At 51.7% G+C, this 22,015-nt stretch overlaps 1 protein-coding gene, 1 long non-coding RNA gene and 1 gene segment (V, D, J or C); all 3 read left to right on the forward strand.

Moving 5' to 3' along the window:
- The window catches only part of LOC123806650 (immunoglobulin lambda-1 light chain-like), a 141,518-nt gene that overhangs the window by 97,166 nt on the left and 22,337 nt on the right, over positions 1–22,015 (forward strand). The window lies entirely within an intron of this gene.
- Positions 1–22,015, forward strand: part of LOC123806648 — a 125,591-nt gene that overhangs the window by 53,342 nt on the left and 50,234 nt on the right.
- On the forward strand, positions 4,208–10,397 carry LOC123806655. Its single transcript, XR_006783520.1, has 3 exons — positions 4,208–4,413; positions 7,857–7,941; positions 10,275–10,397. It is a non-coding gene; the product is annotated as an uncharacterized LOC123806655 (long non-coding RNA).

The raw sequence follows: 22,015 nt of genomic DNA on the forward strand, positions 1-22,015 counted from the left end.
CTCCCCCACTGGCACTTGGGCTACGCTGCTCCCTGTTTTTGCCCAGGACCCTGAGACATTTACATCTTCCCCTGCAAATCCCCTCGTCCTGTACTTCCTCCCCCACTGGGGAAAGTCACATATGGTCACAATGTAGGTCATTTTCACAAAGCAACGTCCTGTTTCCCCCAATACAGGGCTGTAGGCAGGACACTGGCAGAGACTCAAGCAGCCCAGACAGGAGCATGACCCTGAGCAAGTAGCTGAGCTGACATGACCTCGACCCCAGGAACCATGTGGCCTTTGCTCCCATTTTGGGACTGTTTTCAAGGAAGGAACGCAGACCTTCACATTCCAGGGATGACCTTGGAATTGGGAACAGTGACTGTATTAGCTCAGGACACCTGGGAATAAAGACGAAGTCCTGTGAGGACTGAGGTTGGGCAGGAAGCATTTGTCCCTCAGCAAAGGCAGGACAGAGAAAACTGACCCCAATGTGGAGGCAGAGCTGGGTTCTGGAGGGAAGCAGGTGCCTGTTGGGAGGTCTGGGGCAGGACCCACATGGAACACGGCCTGGGTCCCCCAGCTGTGCCAGACTCTCAGCCTGTGGTGCCAAGGAAGGCTCCACATCTGCCCACGGGAGTTTTCTAGGGACAGGCCAGGACAATGTCCACTGGGACACGGGGGATGGGAATGCTGAGGTGGAAAATATGTCAACGACCTCCTACCTCCAGTCTCTGCCCTGTGGGTCACCGGCCTCAGCCGCATCTGTGGGGGGATGGAGACAGGATTAGTGGGTGGGTTGATATTCTGCTGACTTTCCCGGGAACTGAAATACCAGAACCTTTCACACACACCGACACCACAGAGTCAGCCTGGAGCAGCTGCGTGGACCACAGTGATCTGGTTGCTGCTCACAGGTAGGTGAGGGGCAAGGCCGGGCACTCACCTGAGCAGGTTCAAGCCAGTCCTGTCTCATGATTGTGGGATTCATCCCAGGACTTGTAGCTGGGATCTCCAGAATGGACACCACACGGTGTCACTGGTACAGTAGGGGAATAATTAAAGCCCGCTGAGCTCTTGACAGTAACTCTGGGAGCAGCTGACACAGGTGCCAGGACCCGCCCTTGGAGGCAGCCGGAGGGGATGTGGCTGTGGGGGTGACAGGCAGGCTGGGCCGAAAGTGAGAGTGTGTGTGGTGAGCTGTCCCCTTCCCTTGGTGCATTCTGCATCTCTCAGACTGTCACTCTCTGTGTCTGTCTGTCTGTCTGTCAGCCTGGTGAGACCTGGGTTTCTCCCTCTTGGTCAGGTTCTGTGTGATCCCTCCAGAGCAGCTGACCCTGTCTTACCTGACTCCGTGTCCTACACCCCTTTCTCCACTTTCTTCCTGTTCCACATGGTGTGTGTGCCTCTGTATCTGTCTGTCGTGCTCATCACCTTAGTGACTTGTGACGGTGAGCAGATCTTCAGGTGCCTATTTTCACATGTGCATCTTCTTTGTTGGTGAAGTGTTGGATCAGATCTACAGATATTTTTTAAAATTTGGATCCTCCTGTTTCTGAGTATGTCAGTGTGTGTGTTTTCTTATATACTTTATTTATTTGTTTATTTATTTTCCTCACCCAAGGACTTTTTTTCATTGCTTTTAGTGACAGAGAAAGGGACAGAGAGGAAGGGAGAGAGAGAAACATTGATTGTTTGCCTCATATGTACCCAGACCAGGTATCAAGGCCATAACCTTATGAATAGAGGATGATGCTCAGACCAACTGAGCCACACCGGCCACAGCTATGCACTTATCTCCCATGTGCAAGCTCATGTGCCCACCACAGCGGTCAGGATTCCACACAATCCCATCACACGTGGACTCTTCATGTTTCCCTTTTACAACACCCACCTCCTCCCACCCAGACCCTTCCCCTGCCCCTCAGCCCTGCAGCCATCACCTGCTTCTCCATCTCCCAAATTCTGTCATTAGAAAAGTTGTGTATAAATAATCCTACAGCATGTAACTTTTTGTGATTGGTTATCCATTCATCACATTTCCTTATACACTTGTCAATGGTGTTGTGTGTATCCATAGTCCATTTTTTTATGTCTGAATAGTATTCTGTGATTCACATGTACCAAAGTCTGTTTAACCATAACCCTGAAGGAAGTTTGAATTGTTTTCAGCTTGGGGGTCCTATGTGTAAGGGCGCTGGTATGAACTGAATGATTGTGTCTTCCGAAGTTCGGACATTGAAGTCCTTACTCCCAGTGTAGCTGTATGTGGAGACGGGAACTCTAAGGAAATGATGAGAGCCACAAGATGTGTCATGGGTGGGGCTCTGGTCTGATGGGATCGCTGACCAGAGCCTCTCTGTCTCTCTGTCTCTCTCTCTCTCTTCCAACAAGCAACTCGCTGGTGTTTGGTTACCACATACTGAGGGGACTAGACAGGTGCTGTGAACACTTGTGTATGGGTTTTTATGTAAACGTAAGTTTTTAATTTTCTGAAATAAATGCCCAACGATGCAGTGACTGCTTGTATGGTAACTGCATGTTCAGCTCTATACTAACCACACAGCTGTTTTTCCATTGTGGCTCTGCCCTCTGACTTTCCTACTGGCACTGAGTGAGTGACCCCCTTCTCGCTGCCTGACCAGTGTCTGGTGCTGCCCCGATTTCACTTCAGTCAGTCTGCTCCGTGCTGACCGGTGTGCAGGTGTCTCGCTCTGGTTTTAACTTACCTTCCCTGGTCGCTGCTGATGAACACTTCCTGTGTTTTTTTGACATGTGTATATTTTTTCAACTGTCTGTGTCATCTGCTCATTATCAAATTGAATTTTGCTTTGTTTACTTTTTAAAATTTCTAAATGATTTGAGAGAAATGTGCATCTGTTGCCCCGCCCATCCACGCCCTCATTGGCCGACTCACATCTGCCCCTCAACCAGGGGTCAGACCCCAGTCCCTGGTGCATTAGGACACCACTCCAACCAACTGAGCCCCTGCCCAGGGCTGTTTGCTGTGTGTATTAATTAGTTTGAAACTTTATACACATAGTTCCTTGATGGGTTGGGATTGCCAAGTATTTTCTCCCACTTTATTGTATTTTTACATTAACTCCTTAAAGGAGACTTTAAGCTTTTGTAAAACAAAGCTTTCAATTTTAAAGGGTTTCCATTTATTTTCTATACTTTTGCATATCAAGCATTTCTATGAAATCTAAGAACCCTTGCCAAGACCAATGCAAAAAAGATTTTTCTTTTTTTTTCTAAAATGTAATAGAAATTCCCCCAGAGGCATGTGACCAGTGTCACTGTGTCCTGGAGCAAAGTCCAGCCTCTTGCACCAGCTTGACCACTGTCCCTACCGGCTCCTGTTTCCAGCACCCCCACCCCACACGGCACTGTGATCTCATCCCTGGAGGGGACTGAGCCTTCTCCCCAAGACCAGAGAGGAGACTCAGCCCACCTGTGGGTGCAGGGGCTGGTCAGGGGTCAGCACCTTCCCCTCAACACCACAGTGAGCTCTGAGCAACCCGGGCGCACACCTGGAGGTGAGGACCCAGCTTTAAACACTCCACTGGCCCCAGCTGCTCTCTGCCCAGCGGGTGCCACTCAGCAAGGCCACGAGGGGAAGGAAGTGGATTTGCATGGAGCCCCTTATGCAGCATAAGACAGGCCCCGAAGCCACATCATCAGCTGTGGGTCAGAGGAAGATCCTGGGGCTTCTCCACCATGGCCTGGACCCCCCTCCTGCTCCCCCTCCTCACTCTCTGCACAGGTGCTGACTCCCAAGGCTAAGCCCTCACAGAAACCAGGGAGCAACCTGACCCTGAACTTTGCTCAGCCCAGGGGACCCTGCAGGGTGTGCTCCATCCGGGAAGGAGACCCTCAACCTCACACTCACCTCTCCTGTCCTCTCTTACAGGTTCCGTGGCCTCTTCTGCATTGACTCAGCCCCCAGCAGTGTCTGTGAGCCGGGGACAGTCACCTAGGATCACCTGCCAGGGAGAGGCCCTGAAAACCTATTATGCTACCTGGGTGCAGCAGAAACCAGGCCAGGCCCCTGTAACAGTTGTCTATGATAACAACTATCGGCCCTCAGGGATCCCCGATCGATTCTCTATCTCTTACTCAGGGGACACGAACACCCTGACCATCAGCGGGGCCCGGGCTGAGGACGAGGCTGACTATTACTGTGCAGCATGGGACAGCAGTGGTAATTCTCACAGTGACACAGGCTGATGGGGAAGTGAGACAAAAACCCCTTTCCCATCTGTGCACACTCTCCTCCAGCCCAAACAGGACCAGAGACAAAGCCACGGGCACATCTGGCCCAGGTCCCCAGACCTCAGATCTCAGGCAGCTGTGCAGTGGATTCAGCCTCACAGGACGGGCCTGACCTGGTATTTCCAGGGCCATGGAAACAGGACGGACCTGTGACCAGTAAGTCACTCAATAGGAAATGGGAATGCCCAACACAGGGGGACACACACGTGCTCCTGATCCAATAGGAATCAGTCCCTTTGTCTGACCCCCTGTCAGACTTTCCTGCAAAGAATCACGAAAACAGGAAGGGTTATGAATATTAAAACCACTTTTTCCAGAATGGCCCTGACATGGTCCAGAGGACACAATTTGTGGACTAGGACACGGAAAAGATGACTGTAACTTATTTCCTCCACTCATAAGGGTGGACAAATGATTTGGGTCGGCAAAGGAAGGCACATGGCCAAAAAATGCAAATTGAAAACCTAGATATAAGAGCTGTAATATTGGGGATTGAAAATGCACGGGATGAGATCGACAGCCCATGAGATGCTAGCAGAGAAAACACTCAGCTCTTGTGTCAGAGCAACAGAATCTGCTCATAATGAAGCAGAAAGTAACACAGACCAAGGTTAGAAAGGGATCCCACCTTCTCTCCAAACACCTCCCATGTGACTGTTTGTAAAACACTTTTCTCCACCACATTATGGGGTCCAGCACCTGAATGAAGCTCAGTCTGATGACGGCAGGACAGCTCAGCACCAAGACCCCAGTGTCCTAGGAAGGAGTTGGGGACAGAGTAGGAGGAAGTGAGAGTTTCCATGGTGACTGAGACCAGGGCACACAGGTCTCCTGGGATGGACTATGATGCAGCTGCAGCAGGTCAGGGTGGGCCCGGGAACCTGCCTGTCAGACCGTCCCCTCTGAGGACCACACTGGGAAGGTTTCACTGCTGTCCACCTGCCACTCAAAGCTCAGTGACAGTCACCACAGGAAGGCACCATCTGTCAATCACAGGGGACTTGCTCTTTCAAGTCCTCACCTGCCACCCAGACCTCCATGTTGCTCTCAGTGGGCAGGTCAGAGGACACGCCCTAAGGTCAATGCCATGCAGGTCAGGCTGGAGTCTCTACAGAACCAGGTCCCCTCCCAGGATGGGTAGTCAGGTGTGGGGCCAGCTCTAGGGGGGAAAGTAGGGTGACATGACTCACACCACACATCTCGACTCTCTGCAGCCATGTGTCTGGCGGTCCTGCTGGGCAATCCAGTGTGGTCTCTGTTGAGGACCAGGGTCATGTGCCTGAGGACAGAGACCCAGGGAGCATGTCACAGTCTGTGGATGTGCCTTCGGGGCCTGTGCTAAGGGCAGGGTGTGTGTGGGCCTGCACACCTCTGTGCAGCCAAGAAGAGTTTCGATGACCGATGTCCCAGACTTTCCATTTCCAAGATTTCCTTTGCACACCATTCTGTTGTCCTTGCTTCCCATTAAGTATAAGGATAAGATATTAATAAGAGCAGGAAGAGTAGCATTCATCTGTGTTTGAAACACGTCACCACATTCACAGCACTTTAAATTTACTAAATTGTTTAGTCTCAAATACGAGATGAAGAAGCCTTCTCGTCATCTCCCTCCTCACAGACGGAGAAGCTGAGGTGGGCAGCAGCCTTGTCTCAGGTCTGCATCAGAAAGGGGAGGACCCAGCAGCAAACCAGGGCTACAGCCCCAGAATCCCAGGTCCTCGCCTCCATCCTGTGGCCTCTCATTGGCTCTAAAACTAAGATCGGCTTTTCCTTCAAATGCCAGAGAGACCTTCTCCTTTCTGTAAAGCCAGTGACTGGTATTGGGACTGCAAAGTGCAGCCAGCCCTGTCCCATCAGAAACTCAGAGATGACTATAAATTTACAGGGTCCACATTTAAAAGATGAGATGAAACTGTTGGAATTAGTTTTCATGATAGATTTTGTTTAATTCAGTTAGATGTTGGGGTGTGGGGAGTGGTGGGAGGAAATGGAGGTCACTGTACTTGAACAACAAAAAGATTTGATTAAGTAGTATGTTGTTGTGGGTCTATTTCTAAATTCTCCATTCTGCTCCATTGCGCAACATGTCTATTCTTTGCTAATTCCACCCTGTCTTGATTATTCTTAAGACTATAAGAAATAAACATGTTTATTTAAATTTATTCTTTATTTTGGATAGTCTAGTTCCTCTGTCTTTCCATGTGAGTTTTAAAATCTTTATGTTTATATCCACAACAAATGTACAGGAATTTTTGTTTGCATTCTGTTAAATCTCCAGGCCAGTTTGTGGAGAATTAACATTTTTCCTATGTTGAGTCTTCTAACCCATAAACACAGTGTGCTTCTCTGTCCATTTAGATTTTTTATTAATTTCATGAATAGACAATAGTTTCAGCATAAAATTCTTTGCCAGTTTATTGATTTATGCCTAAAAATTTCATTTGTTTGAGGCTACCTCAAATTTAAAAACTTCTGCATGGCTAAAGAAACCATATCAAAATGAAAAGGGAAATGACCGAATGGGAGAACACATTTGCCAATGACCTTGCCATCGGACAAGGGTTTGATCTCCAAGATATATAAGTAACTCATGCAACTCTACACCAGGCAGGAGAACAATCCAATTGAAAAGTGGACAAAAGGCCTAAATAGACACTTCTCCAAGGAGGACACACAGATGGCCCAAGACACGTGAAAAGATGCTCAGCATCACTAGCCATCAGAGAGATGCAAATTAAAACCACAAAGAGATACCACTTCACACCCGTCAGAATGGCCATCGTGAACAAACCAACAAACAAGTGCTTGCAAGGTTGTGGAGAAAAGGGAACCCTCCTGCACTGTTGGTGGGAATGCACACTGGTACAGCCACTGTGAGAAATAGTATGCAATTTCCTTAAAAAAAATAAAATAAAAATGGAACTGCCTTTTGACCAAGCAATTCACTGCTGGAACTATACCCTAAGAATCCTGAAATACCAATCCAAAAGAACCTATGCACCCCAGTGTTCATAGCAGTGCTGTCTACAACAGTCAAGTGCTGAAAACAGCCCAAGTGCCAATCAGTAAGCAAGTGAAGCAAAAAAATTGTGGCACATTTACATAATGGAATACTGTGCAGCAGAAAGAAAGGAGGAACTCCTGCCTTTTGAGACATCCTGGGTGGAGGTGGAGAATATTATGCTAAGTGAAGTAAGCCAGTCAGTGAAATAAAAATACCATGTGATCTCACCTATCAGAGGAACCTAAGGAACAAAAATAACTAATGAGAAACTAGAACCAAAGGCACGGAAACATGGAACACACTGACAGGGACCAGAGGGGAGGGGGAGGGGACAATGGTGGAAAGAAGGGGCAGGGACTAGTCAAAGAACAAGTATGACCCACGGACACGGACAACCCTGTGGGGACTGACTGTGGGAGTGGCAAGTGGACTGGGTGGAGGAGCACAAAGGGGGAACAATTGGGACAACTGCAATACAATAACAATAAAATTTTTAAAATAAAATAAGAAAATATTTCAATGTGAATTAAATATAAAACTATTGATATATTTTACATTGTTTTTAAACTGGCTTTGAAATCTTTGTGTCTTTCAGAACGACAGCACATCTCTCCGGGGACGACTCACATTTCATGCCCAACAGCTGTGATGACTTCTTGCCACCACATTGGACAGAGCAGGTTAGAGGGAGGAGGTTCCTTGGGTAACTGTCCCTGCAGTACATGTGAAAGCCATCAGAGGGCGATGGAGGGCCTCATGACACAGAGGCCTCATTAGGAAAAGCTGCTCCCCTTTCCACCAAGCCAAGAAGGCTGAGAAGAGGACATGGAGGAAATACTTACACGTGCGTCCACATTAGTTCCATTCTCAAATACACAATATCAAATACAACTACAGCTTTAAAGACAAATCGGGATTATTGAACACATTTATTAGTAGTCAGTGTAAGGATAACAATATTTCTTTTGTATTTTTAAATGAATAATCTCCCTCTCAGTGGGGATATTGTTTCCATAAACCTCATACAAGTCATAATGTTGTACTTTGTGCAGTGACCTAGAGGGAAGACTCGGAAATATTTTCTTGAAGCAGGATGACTTGCTATTTTTAAGAAGGAATATATTTCCCTCCCTCACAAGCACGGATCACAGTTTGAGGTGAAATGTCCCAGGGTGGCACTCACAGCTGACCTTCAAGGTGGTCAGGAGACCCACTGCACAGGTGTGAGCACTGGCCTGCAGGAGTGGCCAGCGGGACCCATGGGGACCCTGAGGTGTGAGTGTGAGGAGTGGACGCCCCGGGGTGGGAAGGGCAGAGAGGAGCTGCTGTGGTCCCCTCAGCTGGGGACAGTGGGGGACGTGTCTCAGGCACCAGACCCTGGTCCCCTCTCCACTACCTCTCAGACCAAACTCGGGGAGTGAGTCAGGGGTCTGTCTGTCTGTCTGTGCACATGAGTCACGAAAGGCTGCACTGTCACCTCCAAGCACAACACCTCCAGCATTTTGTGCGTGAACTCATTTCACTGCACCCTCAGCACCACCAGGCTGACACCCGATGTATTTCCCTGGGACAGCAGGTAAAAAGTGCTTTCTTGAAAATGTAAAATTTTACAGTTTTATAAAATTGAAAGGCTTGTGTCTTGATACTGCCACTGGTCAAAACACAACGGCTTTGACCACGTGAGAAAACAACCCTGACATAAACTGTTACCCAGCCGGACATGAACCCTGTTCCTGTCACCTGATGCTCAATGCCCCTTTGACACAGGACCCTGCGCCCTCTGCCAGGGAGGGAGCTTTGGGAAAGTCCCGTGTTTCCCACAGACAGACCCCGTGTCACTGGGAAATGCAGGTGATGACATGTGAGGACCTAAGCACTCATCACAGCAGACTCCAGGAGGACAGTGACCTGGGAAAAGAGTAGAGGGGGATGACAAGGGTCCTGGGGTGAGGGGCAGCAGGGACACGGGGCCCAGAGAGGGGCGGGGCAAGGAGAGGACCCAATCCTCGGGCTCTGGGTCAGACTCCTGAACTGAAGTCTTGATTCATCATCACTGTCTGGGGGGCTCTGGGAAAATCATAACCTCAAAATCATAGCCTCCTACCCACCAGAGAAGAGGGCAGACTGGGCCTGCAGCTCAGGGATGACGTGGGGATATTCTGATGTCAGGTTATTGTGATGCCAGGTTAGGGGTGCATATAAAACACTCCCCAAGGCTCACCATCCTTTAAGTCACAGGTGGCAAACACCAGGCCTGTGGGCAGGATCCAGCCCTCCACCTTGTTTTATCCAGCCTGGCACCTTGTTTCTACTCGGCAGCAGAGCCAATGTCCTTGCCCCTAGTTAAGGAGTAGTTACATTTATACAGTCCTAAAAATACATTCGGCCCTTTGAAGGCAAATTCGAGGGTAATGTGGCCCTCCCAGGTGAAATTGAGTTTGACACCCCTGCATTAAGTTCTTAGAAGTATCCATCTGATGAATTAGCTACACATGTAGGATGATACCCATCCCGTGGACACCGGGGGACACTGTGGGTCCTTGTTTGGGGAAATTTATAGGTTAGGTGCCCTTGGCTGTGTTCAAGTGCAAAGGGCATGACTGAGGCTCCTTTGAAGATACTTCTATTGGGTAAAATCTCTTAATAATGAAACCCACACCTGCACCTTCTTCTGACCTCAGGAAATTGCCAGCAGGAGGCTGTTAGGCTCAGGGCTCAGAGGGGAGAATAGAGAACAGATTTGCATTCATGCTCCTCCCTCTTGAGCTGCTATGAGAGAGGATAAGACAGGGGCTTGGAGAGGCCAGGGCCAGCTGGGCAGCCTCAGGGCAGAGCTCCTGGAAACCATTCCCACCATGGACTAGGCTCCCTTCTACCTCCTGCTCCTGGTTTTCTCCACAGGTCAGGGCATCCCTGGACACACAGGGAGACAGCTTCCCTCCAAGCACAGTCCCATTGGGCATCTGTCCAGTCTGGGTGCATTCGGCATCATCCCTGTGCTTTGTGTCTGCAGGTCTCTGTGCTGCACCTGTGCTGACCCAGCCCCCGTCTGCCTCTGCCTCCCTGGGAGCCTCAGCCAAGCTCACCTGCACCCTCAGCAGTGAGCACAGCGGCTACTACATTGAATGGTACCAGCAGCAGCAGCCAGGGAATGCCCCTCGGTATTTGATGTATGTTAACAGTGGTGGAAGCCACAGCAAGGGGGATGGGATCCCCGACCGCTTCTCGGGCTCCAGGTCTGGGGCCAACAGCTACTTGACGATCTCCAACCTCCAGTCTGAGGACAAGGCTGACTATTACTGTTTGACATGGGACAACAGTGGTAATGCCACAGTGACACAGGCCAACAGGGAAGTGAGACAAAAATCCCCTTCCCCCTCTGTGTCACACTCTCCTCCAGCCCAAATAGAACAGAAGACAAAGCCGTGAAAGGGTCTGGACCAGGTCCACACACCTCAGATCCTCAGGTGGCCCCTTCCTCAGCACGAGGCAGCTCTACAGAGGGTGGGAGAGCAGTGAATTCCATCTGACAGGACAGGGCTGACCGGATGTTTCCAGGCCTGTGTGTGGGAGACAGAGAGCATGAACAGAAGAACACAGTCCCTGGTAATGGACCCTAATTATCATTGTAATGGTGACTGGGCCCCTCATTGGTCACCTCTCCTGGATTTATTCCCGGAACTACCCAGCTCAACCAAGCTCAGGAGCCCCTGGGATGTCCTGGAAGCCTCGGTTCTGAACAGAGCAAACCTGTACAGGGGACACTGAGGACCCTCCCGCATCCCCGCCTCAGGACTCACCCTCCCTCCGCCCCCCTGCAGGGTCCTGGCAGCTCGCAGCAGTACCCTCACAAGGAAGTGCTCCTGGTGGAGTGGACGGACCCCTCAAGGTCCTGCCCCTCTCAGAGGGTGTCTCAGGGTCAGGATGACCTTACAGGAACTCCCAGCTGAGTCCTCAGTTGTCACCACATTGCAGGTCCCCACTCTTGCCTCTCACATTTGCTCAGGAAAGATCACCCCTGACCCTCCTGCATGTGCTTCTCCATCCCCCATGTGCCCCCGGGAACTGACTGCCAGTGTTCAAGATTCTGATGACCACACGGTGTGAGGTTTCCCCCGAGGCCAAAGAGAACCACGCAGAGACCCCAGAGACCACTTGCCGAGCTCACACACACAATCAGAAGTCACACTTGTCCCACAGTCAGAGAGGACAAGTCCCAGTCAGGACACCAGATGGACCTGTCAGAGAGCTGGGCCTCGAGGTGGGAAGTTAGCACCTGACCCCTCACTGCTGTGGTCCCACCTACGAACGTGTGAGCACAACTGATGAAGCATCAGACTGTTTCGTTAACTCTAATGTATCTGCAATAACCTAAAATACCAGACAAAATATTATAGAAATACAGTATTGTTCACCAACAAGGAAATATTCACCAAGTCTGGTGTCACATCAAATATTCCTGTTTGGAAACAAGAAAATACCAGCTACGATAAGAAACAAAATCAACCAATTGTACTGGCCATGAAATCTCACACATGATTGAATAGTTAGTGAAAGATTTTAAGAAAATATATATTCCATTCATTTCAGTCTGTAGGAGAATCCTTGACATGGTAATCGCAGACAAGGAGGACAAAAACCCCAGCCAAGTCAACACACAGATGCAGACACTACAGTGTCTGGGACACAATGACCCTGATGTGACTGACAGCAGGGTCATCTCCGCAGAGGAGAGATGGGGATAGATGACGTGGGGGAGAAACTACAGAGAGGACATGAGACACAGACACAAAACCACACTGACTAAACACACGGAAGCGTCAGTGTGCGGGAAGGCACGGGGGGAGTCTCACAGGCACATGATCACAGTCTTTGAAGCAGAGAAGTCTGGGGGAGGTAGACAAAATACTTGAGAAAATACTGTCCAAAAATATTCTGATTTCAGTGAAAACTGAGACCCTACAATCCAAGATACTCAAGAAAGCCAAGATCAAACAATATACATGAAACACCAAGAAACATCTCAACCAAATTCCTAAACCCAGTGTCGACGAGAAAATCACAAAAGCCTCAGAGACTCGGGCCCGTCCACGGAGAGGACAGAGCAGAGGGACCAGGGCAGAGGTCTCCCTGGAAACACCACAGACGGGGGGAGGGGGGGCAGAGTGTCTAGAAAACTAAAAGCAACAACTAAATGACAATAAAAACATGTCCACTTTCGAGTCTTTACCCAGTGAAAGTATCTTACAGAAAGTAAGTAAAGTGAAACTCTCTCAGATGTACGGACACTTAGAGAACCGACACCCGCAGATGCTCTGTACCAGGAAGAGCAGGGGACCCGCCCGAGTCAGAGAGAAATGGGGATCGACACGGAGAAATTAACGGCATCCAGTATAGTTACTACATGTACAAATATGAAACGTTTTGTCATGGTAAATTCCATAAAAGATATCACTGTTTAGGCAAAAAAACACTAACAATGTATGTTGTGGTATATAATATACGATAAAGTATAAATATGACAATGTGACCTCAAAGGTTTGAGAGGAAGAGAAACCTGTTATGATAACTCAGGTGTCTCACTCACACCTAGTTCAGGTGAATGTGACATTTCTCACAAGTTTGTAACTTCGGCAGCAGGAGTGATGAGTTGTCAGAATTCTCTGAATCAGGACAGAAGGTCCCGTGTGACTTCCTGTGCAAACCAGAAGGGAAGCAGCAGCCCCTGTGCAGTGATGGTCCCTGTGGGTCACCTGCACGCTCACCTGGCTGACACAGGACACTCCTCCTTCCCCTAGATCCCCCTTCAGCTGCTCTGACTCCTGGGCCAGGTGCCTGTGCTCAGTGTGACATCAGTCCTGCCCTTCATGCCTCAATGTGACAGATTCACATTACATTGGGTCAACCTGGTTTGCACCATAACCACCTTAGTTTCTCACTGTCCTTCCTGCTCAGACAGACAGACCCTCCCCCCAGGGCACGGACCCTGCTGTCCCCACACTCACTTCCTCCTGCTACTTCCTCTTTCCACCCTGACGGCAGCTCCAGGGTCCCCTCCAGAGAGACCCCTCCAGCCTCTCCCCACACAGGACCTGCCTGTCAGTTCTTATCTGATCTCAACTAATTATGTGAATACTACAACAGCTGCACAATTATTCCCCTGTAATTATTCTCATTTTTGATTAATTTATTAGTGCCTATTATTTTCCTCACTAGTCACGAATTTTTTAAATTCAAAACACACACATGACAATAAGAGACGTGGACAGACAGGAGCCTCTTTTCCTCCTGCAGCCACAAGTCTGGGCCCAACGGGTGTTCCGCAGACACTCACCTGCCCTGGGAGGTCCTCACGTCTCTCACTTTCTTACCAACATCTCTCCAGTGCAGGCTCTGCTCTCCTTCTTGGTGCAGACGGACCTCAGTGTGGCCGCTGCAGCTCAGCTATCACACCCAGAGTCAAGGGGACAGGAGCTGCACAAATCTAGTCTGTTGTTTCTTTCCTTCACAAGAGCTCAAGTTGTTCACGGGAAAAAACCCAGCTGAGTGAGACACCCACAGGTAAACACGGAGCCACAAGTTCAACACCAGCCAAGAGGGACCCTGGAAGAGCAATCGTCTGTCTTTGAACAGAGAATGGAAGACAAGGTGCAGGTAGAAGGTTGTGGTTACTGTGCTGTGTCACCTACACCAGCGTGTCTACTGTGTGCCCCCATGTGCACACTGGCATCTGTGAGGCAGGACTGGTCCCATTCACACTCCTCACCCAGGACGCAGTGTCTGGCAGACACAGTGGGGCTGAATCAGTGTTTGCTGGGTGTCTTCTGTCTCAGTCTTTGGGGCAATGCCAGCAGCACCCTATTTTTAATCTGCACTGGCGGTGGGCATCAGTGAGAGGCAGTCCCTGTGTTCTTTGTCCCCCATGCAAGTGCTAGAATCAAACCGCCACCCCAGGAATGTATCAGAGATGCTTCAGGTGGCCCCGCCCTCTCCTCCTCCCAGTGAGCCTGTTCATACTTCCATGGGTGATCTGAACAGCTTGTGCCTGGTCCTGAGGCCGGCGGTGGTTATGGAGAGAATACCAATCCCCCCTGGGACCCTCCGTCCCTGGATCAGGGAGTTACCACGTGAGTAGTGGGCTCAGCCTCTGCACCTGGACAGAGCACACACCTGTTCCTCCTGCAGCCAGTGTGGGGAGGCCACCAGGGGGCAGCAGAGACCACCAGGCAAAGCCTCCTGGAGACTGGGAGGGCCTGGCCATGAGGAATTCTACCATGCAGGGGGATTATTATAATTTGTTTTGAATCATCTGTCCTTTATTAATAATTGAATTAATGTAATTGTGCTGAAACAGGGGGTTATTAACCACAACCACAGAAACAACCTGTAGGAAGAGTAGTAGGTTTTCTACACTATCACCTTTGACATGGATGGACATAACGTACTGACTCTGACTCTCTCAGATTGGGTTCTTGTAGAATTGGTCACTTATCTATCTCAGGTCTGGGTAATTCATTCCTGTCCAGGCCACCCCATTTCTGTTCCAACTCTATAACTGTCACACCATTTCTAGCACTGGGGCTGACCCTGGCACTGGCGCACACAGGGGACACGGGGCACAGCATCTATGACCTGTCCCAGGAGCTGAATCTGACTTAGAAACTGACAGCATCTCAGAGGGTCCAAGTGCTGCACGTGCCCTGAGCAAGGTGGGAGTGTCATTCAGGCTCTGATGCTCACACACTGTCACTGGGGTGGGACCTTGCTCAGACCTCAGGCTCATATCGTCACTGCTACAGTTAACACTCTATAGTGGGTGCAGAACGTGCAGACAGATGTCACCTATGAGCTCTGCTGGGACCAGGTCAGCCCAGGAGTGAGGCCACGAGACAGTCTGGGGTGGAGATGTCAGTCCACGCTGTGGCACCAGGGGATGAACTGGATGTCCTGGAATGAGGTGGGGTCTGCAGGGACCAGTCCTCCCTTCCCTGAGTCGGTCAGGCTGAGTCCCCATCAGAAACCACACAGCTCCTCAGGCAGCCCCCCTGAGCCCTGGCTGATTTGCATACCCAGCAGCTGTCTCTCCAGCAAGGGGATAAGAGAGGCCTGGGAGGACAGCTGGCCCAGCCTGGGGCCTCAGGGAGCAGAAGCAGGGCACCCCCACCATGGCCTGGACCCCTCTCCTCCTTGGTCTCCTTGCTCACTGCACAGGTGCTGAGCCCTGGTTCCCACCCTCCCCCAGCCCCAGGGATCTGGACAAGGCTGACCCTAACTCTGACCTCAGCAGGGCACTGGCAGTGGGCTCCAGATGCCCTGGGCTCTGCTGCAGGATGACGGTTTGGGGGTGCTGTACCCTCCACTGTGCTCACTGGTCTGAGTGAACCTGACGGGCTGCACCTACCAGGGGAATGGGACAGGAGGGTCCTCATTTCTTCACAGGTTTCATGGGTCAGCTGGATCCCTGGGCTTCTAGGACTGAGACTGATGGCCCAGAGAATCCCTGTAGATCTCTCTAGCACAGGCAGGCTGGGGTCTCCTGGGAAGGAGTCCTTCATCCTGAAGCTCACCTCTCCTTTCCTCTCCTGCAGCCTCTGTGTCCTCCTATGAGCTGACACAGCCGTCCTTGGGGTCAGTGCAGCCGGGACAGACGGCCAGGATGACCTGTGGGGGAGACAGCATTGGAAGTAAATATGTGCACTGGTACCAGCAGAAGCCCAGCCAGGCCCCTGTGCTGGTCATTTATGATAATAGCAAGCGGCCGTCAGGGATCTCTGACCGGTTCTCAGGCTCCAAATCAGGGAACACGGCCACCCTGACCATCAGCGGGGCCCAGGCCCAGGACGAGGCTGACTATTACTGTGCAGCGTGGGACAGCAGTAGTAAAAATCACAGTGACACAGGCAGACGGGGAAGTGAGACACAAACCTCAGTCAGAGTCACACTCTCCTCAGGCCCCAGGAGGACCGCAGACAAAGCCGTGAGCAACTTTGGCCCAGGTCCCATTTCTCAGGTCTCCCAGTGGCCCCTCCTCCCAGCCTCAGGCAGCTGTGCAGAGGGTGGGTCAGGAGTAGATTCAGGGCTGGCAGGATCAGGCTGGCCTGCTGTGTCTGTGCCACAGACTCAATTCTAAAAAGAGGGCCTCACAAAAGGACAACCTGCTTAAGTCCTGTGTCCAGAGGTAACAGTTCTTACCTAGATACATCACAGTGACTGGGCTGCTCTTATGAAATGCTCTGGATTCATCCCCAGAGCTGCCAGCTCTGCTGAGATCTGCAGGACCCAGGCTCTGTGTCTGCCCAGGACTCTGAATGGGGCCAACCAGCGTCTGCACACCCAGCACCCCTGCTGGAGCCAGGTGACCACGGCTGTACCCTAACCAGGAGGTTACAACGTGACAGAGAATTGGCTCCCTCAGGGTCATTCCTTTCCCCAAGTGTGACTCAGACCCGGTCACAGCCTGCTGCCAAGATCCAAGGCTCTGCCTCAGGTCAGAAGGACCTAGCAGCCCCCAGTTGAGTCCCCCACTGTTACCAGTCTGCTGTTCCCAGGTCTTGCCTCTGAGCTTCCCTCCAGAGAGACCCCGACACCTCCCTGAGTGAGGTTCTCCAGGTCAGAGGGAGTCTCCAGGGCCCCAGAGAGGAAATCACAGCCCAGGGGGAGCGTGTGGGAGAGGAAAGGGCCCCACAAAGAGGACACTCTGGGCATCTGCAAACGTTCCCTGGAGACTGGTGAGCGCACGTGGAAGGACACCAACTGAGGCTGAGGAGGGAGCCCCCCAAGGACATGGGACAGGATGGTCACAGGTCAGCACCCCAGCCTGCAGGCCTTGTGCCCAGTCGGGGGCAGCTCCCAGTTCAGGTGTCAGGTGGACAAGTCAGAAGCTCTGTGCCCCACGGAGGGGAACTTAGTCCCCAACCAAGGTCTGTGCTGGTGGCATCTCAGAAAGTGTCAGTGAGAGCAGGTGGACACAGGATGGATCTGTGACCAGTAAGTCACTGAACCCCAAATGGGAGTCCCCAACACAGGGGGACACACACATGCTCCTGATCCAACAGGAATCAGTCCCATTGCCTGACACCCTGTCAGACTTTCCTGCAAAGAATCAGGAAAACAGGACTGTTATGAATGTAAAAACCACTTTGTCCAGAATGGTCCTGAAATGTCCCAGATGACACAATTTGTGGACTAGGAGAAACATAATTTCCTCTGATCATAAGGGAGGAAGAATGATTTGATATGGCAAGGGAAGACACAGAGGAAAAAAATCCAAACTGGAAACCTGGATATAAGAGCTGTAATATCGGGGATTGAAAATGCACGAGATGAGACTAACAGCCCATGAGATGTTACCAGAGAAAACACTCAGCACTTGCTGTCAGAGCAACAGAATCTGTTCATAATGAAGCAGAAAATAATGAAGATGAAAGTTAGAAAGGGATTCCACCTTCTCTCCAAACACCTTTATGTGGCTGTTTGTAAAACACTTTTCTCCACAACATCACAGGGTCCAGCACCTGAATGAAGCTCAGTCTGATGAGGGCAGGACAGTTCAGCACCAGGACCCCAGTGGCCCAGGAAGGAGTTGGAGACACAGCAGGAGGAAGTGAGGGTTTCCATGGCAACATGGTAACTGAGACCAGAGCACACAGGTCCCCCGAGATCCACTAAGATGCAGCTGCAGCTGCACCAGGGAAGGGTGAGTTTCCTTTCCAGGAACCTGCCTGTCTGACTGTCCCCTCCTAGGACCACACTGGGAGTGGGTTCACTCTTGTCCACCTGCCACTCACAGCTCAGTGACAGTCACCACAGGAAGGCACCATCTGTGAATCTCAGGGGACCTGCTCTCCCTCCCACCCAGGCTCCTTGTGATCTTCACCCTGCCCTCACCCCTGCCCACATCTGTCCCTCCCGTCAGGGTTGAGGCCCACTGTGTCCTGACTTCTCATTTGCCAGGCATGTAGGGCCCCTGGACAGATGGCGACTATATCTGTCAGGAGCAGCAGTGGACTGGACATTATAATTTCATCTCCTGATACCAGCAGCTGTGACTACAGCCTAACATGGCTGAGGTGGAAGGTCAGAAAGCAAACCGCACAGACCCCCGGGGATAACCCGGCCTCTCTGAGCCTCCTTCTGTGCTTGGGGCAGCCCTGGAGCTGGTAGCTATGGAGGTTCCCATGCAGGGTGGGGACAGGGCTCTTTACCACAGTGTCTCAGTGCTGGGAAGGGGACACAGTCCATCCTGGGCTGACCCTCCTCTCTGCCTGTCCCCTGCCGTGTTGTCCCCTCTCCTGACACGGGAAACCGTCCAGGTTCAAGGCTGAAGAAGTGAGTCCCCTCCTCTCTCCCACCACTGGGCACGGAGTGTCCTTGTGAACACGAGCACATGAGGCCACCTCAGGACACACCGTGTCCCCACCTGTGGTCTTCATCTAATTGGCGCAGCCAATCGACCTTGTCACAGATTCCACTCAGATGCACTTCTGTATGAACCTGTCTGACTTTATTTGGGTATTTTGAGGACTATCATAAAAATTACTGAAAATTAAAGGGCGTGTCTGGTGAGTTCAACATTAAAATAAGGTGCTGTTTGTGATCATCTATTTATTTCATATTCACTTTTTAAGAACAAGGTAAGTCACCAGGCCACTTGTCACTATTTAATTTACGACATGCAGTGTAGTAGCTAGTATTGTGTGCCTTGCATGAAACATAAGTAAAGGGAGGACGTGTGGGCTTGTAGGAATAAGGAAATAAGAACTCAATAGACATCAGATTAGTTTGGGTAGCCAACGGGATGCAGCACTTCCTATGAATGAATAAGGGAGACTGGACCTCTGGAGGCTTGGGATGAACACCACCGGGCTGGTTGGTGCTGGTGGAACAGAGAAAGGAGCGGTTGCCGCCACAAAGCCTCCACTTGCTTGCGGTGTCCTCGTGATGGAGGTGTGCTGCCCCCTGCAGGTGTCAGACGGGACTTCAGAAAGGAGCTGGGAAATCAGGCCAGGCTGTGCAAGTGTGCCCGCCTGGTTAGAAGGTGCGGGAACTGCAGAGTGCCGACCACACCCATTCCAGTGGGACCCATTCCGTCGCCCCACCTTTGGGCTGGAAATAACAGGTGTCCCCGAGGTCCAGACACAGCAGGACTAGAGTGAAGCGTGAGGCAAGTAAGACATTTTTCTTGCATGCAAAATGTAAGGGCGTGCCCAAACTTTGCTAATCAAGATAAATAATATTTAATACAATATTTTTTAATCAAAATTAATATAAAAAATATTTCCATGATGAATAAAACATCAAACTGTTAAGTCAGGATCCCACCCCACATAGGCAGGACTTGTCTCACTTGCTTCACTTGCTCCCCACCCTGCCTCCAGACCCAGTCCAGGTTCCAGGGGCAAGGTGGGTGCTGGGGAAGAAGCAGAACCAGGGTGCTGCCCCTGCATCTCCCTCTGGCCCGGTCCAGTGGAGCCCTCACGCGGTCTGCTGCCTGCCTCCATCTTCAGAGCTCCAGCCCTTTCTGGGCTTTGCCTCCCTCTACTGCTGGTCTCTGCTGCCCCCTACTGGATTCTGTCCTTCCAGCTGCACCCCAGGCAGCTGGACTGGGAGAATTAGAGGTTAAAATACTGACATTTTCCAAAGCCCCCAGTTTCTGGCTGGCCCTTCCTGTGTCCAAAAAGACTGTTCCTCCCAGGTCTAACTGGTCCTGGCAAGTCCTGGGACATGGTCTTTACACCAAGCTACTGTCTGTCCTAGGAAAGAAACCCCCCCTCTTCATGCCTGTTTCTTCTCATCGGTAGGAGCTGGAAGAGCCCCGCGCCACTGGCGAGTCCATGTTGTCTAGTGAAGCAGCAGTATTCTCTCCCCACTTGCCAGAGTGCACTTCTGGTGATCCTGCACTCCAGGATCACCAGAAGAGCCAGGGTGTTTGGGGCCCCTGGAGACCCCTCAGGGGGCCAGGGAGCTGCAGGGCCAGACCCTGACGCTGAGGACTCTCAGAGTCCAGTACCTTTGTCGAATTCCTAGATGGGTCATTCATCACCTTCTGCCTCGGGCCTCCCTCCCCACACCCTGCAGGAATGACAGTGAAATGCTCACGGTGAGATGAGAAGGACCAGGGGCTTGAGTTGGGGAATGGAGGGGAGCACAGAGCTGGGGAGCCCTGGGCTAGGGGAGAGGAATCCATGGCCTCCAGCAGGTGTGTCGGACCGGTGGGATGGAGAATGGGCTGGAGACTGATCAGCAGGGGGTAGGGGGGCACCCTCTGACTTGGGGAGCAGGGCAGAAGTGACTGGGCAGGGCCACACCCCTCCACTCCAGGAAAGAAGGGCCAGGGAGGGATGCAGAGGACCCAGGAACCCTGAGCGAGGGGTCTGATGAGCCAGATAGAGGGGCCCCGAACTGCTCTGGCCCAACCTGAATCCTGCCCTCAGCACAAGGCACATCTGAGACTGGAGGGTGGGGTGGGGAGCAAGTCTGGAGGGGCCAGAGCTGCAGCTGTATCAGCTGGGAAGTCCCAGCCCATCCCTCGAGGGTCCCCAGGCTGTAGCCAGACCCGGATTTCCGACCGCAGCCACCACAGGAGGATGTGGTCAGTGGAGGATGTGGTCTGCGGTGGGGTCTGCCCAGAGGCAGGTGCAGGGGCGGGAGAGGAGGGGCAGCTGGGGATAGCGTGGCTAGGGACAGCCCCTTCTTCTCCCCAAGACCTGGGGCCATCCCCGAGGGAACCACACCTTCTGGGCCCTGGACATGGGGTGAGAGTCACCCCACACAGGGGTGATGGGATAGAGCAGCTTCAGCCTGAATCCCTGGGGCAGACCCTGCCCCAGGCCCCCAGGAGCCGGAGGTCAGAGGCTGCAGTGGGTCAAGCACCAAAATGGGGAGAAGCTGGACTGGACCAGGGGCCCCCCAGGGCCTCCCCTGCACCCGGCATCATGTCTGTTAGGGTACACACTCCCCGTCACTGTTCAGGGCCTTGACTGTCTCCAAGGCCAGGGATGTGTGGGCTGCACGGTGCAGTGCTACCCAAACCTGATCTCTCAGACACCGCCCAAGCAGTGTGTGTGGCGTGGGAGGACCCAGCCTGGGGTCCCTTGAAAGCTGCTCTGCTGAGTTTGGTCAAACCATGAAATCCCAATCACCATCACCCACTTCACTCCTTTCTTCCTGCTCCCTATCGCCATGACCAAGAGCAGTACCGGGCCTGAGAATTTTACTCTACTTGCAAGCTAAAAAGTGAGCCTGCTTCAGACTCCCAGATGCCGGCAGGAGACACGAGACTTTTGGGCCAGAGACAAAAGCCACTGTATTGCTCATGGTTTATCCTTCCAGTAGCCAGAGCGTCAGCATCATCGGGAACAGCAGCTGGAATAGCAGCATCTTCTCCCACCGGCTCTCAGAGCCCCACAGGGTGATGTGAAGAGGACCAGGTGACAGCTGCACATCCCCAAATCTTGGGACCTCAAACCTTTTACACTGCCTAGTAAGCGCAGGTTGCTCCTGAGGGAGACCGCACCTCTGCCTTCCTTCCAAGGCTGTTCACTACCCAAGCATCCTTGGAAAGACAGTCCAGCCCTAAGACAATCAGTGCCTTTGCTCACGAGACACGCAGAAACGAAGAGGCCCTCAGACAGCTGTCTCCCAGCCATCAGTATCCACACCTGTGAACTGAAGTCCCCGGTTATTTGTTACCGCAGCCCATGGAAAGATCTGGATTGATGCTCACTGAATGTAGCAGAAAAACTAATGGGTATC

Source organism: Phyllostomus hastatus, unplaced genomic scaffold, assembly GCF_019186645.2.
Source record: "Phyllostomus hastatus isolate PE091 unplaced genomic scaffold, TTU_PhHast_1.1 phas_scaffold_387, whole genome shotgun sequence".
Classification (NCBI taxonomy): domain Eukaryota; kingdom Metazoa; phylum Chordata; class Mammalia; order Chiroptera; family Phyllostomidae; genus Phyllostomus; species Phyllostomus hastatus.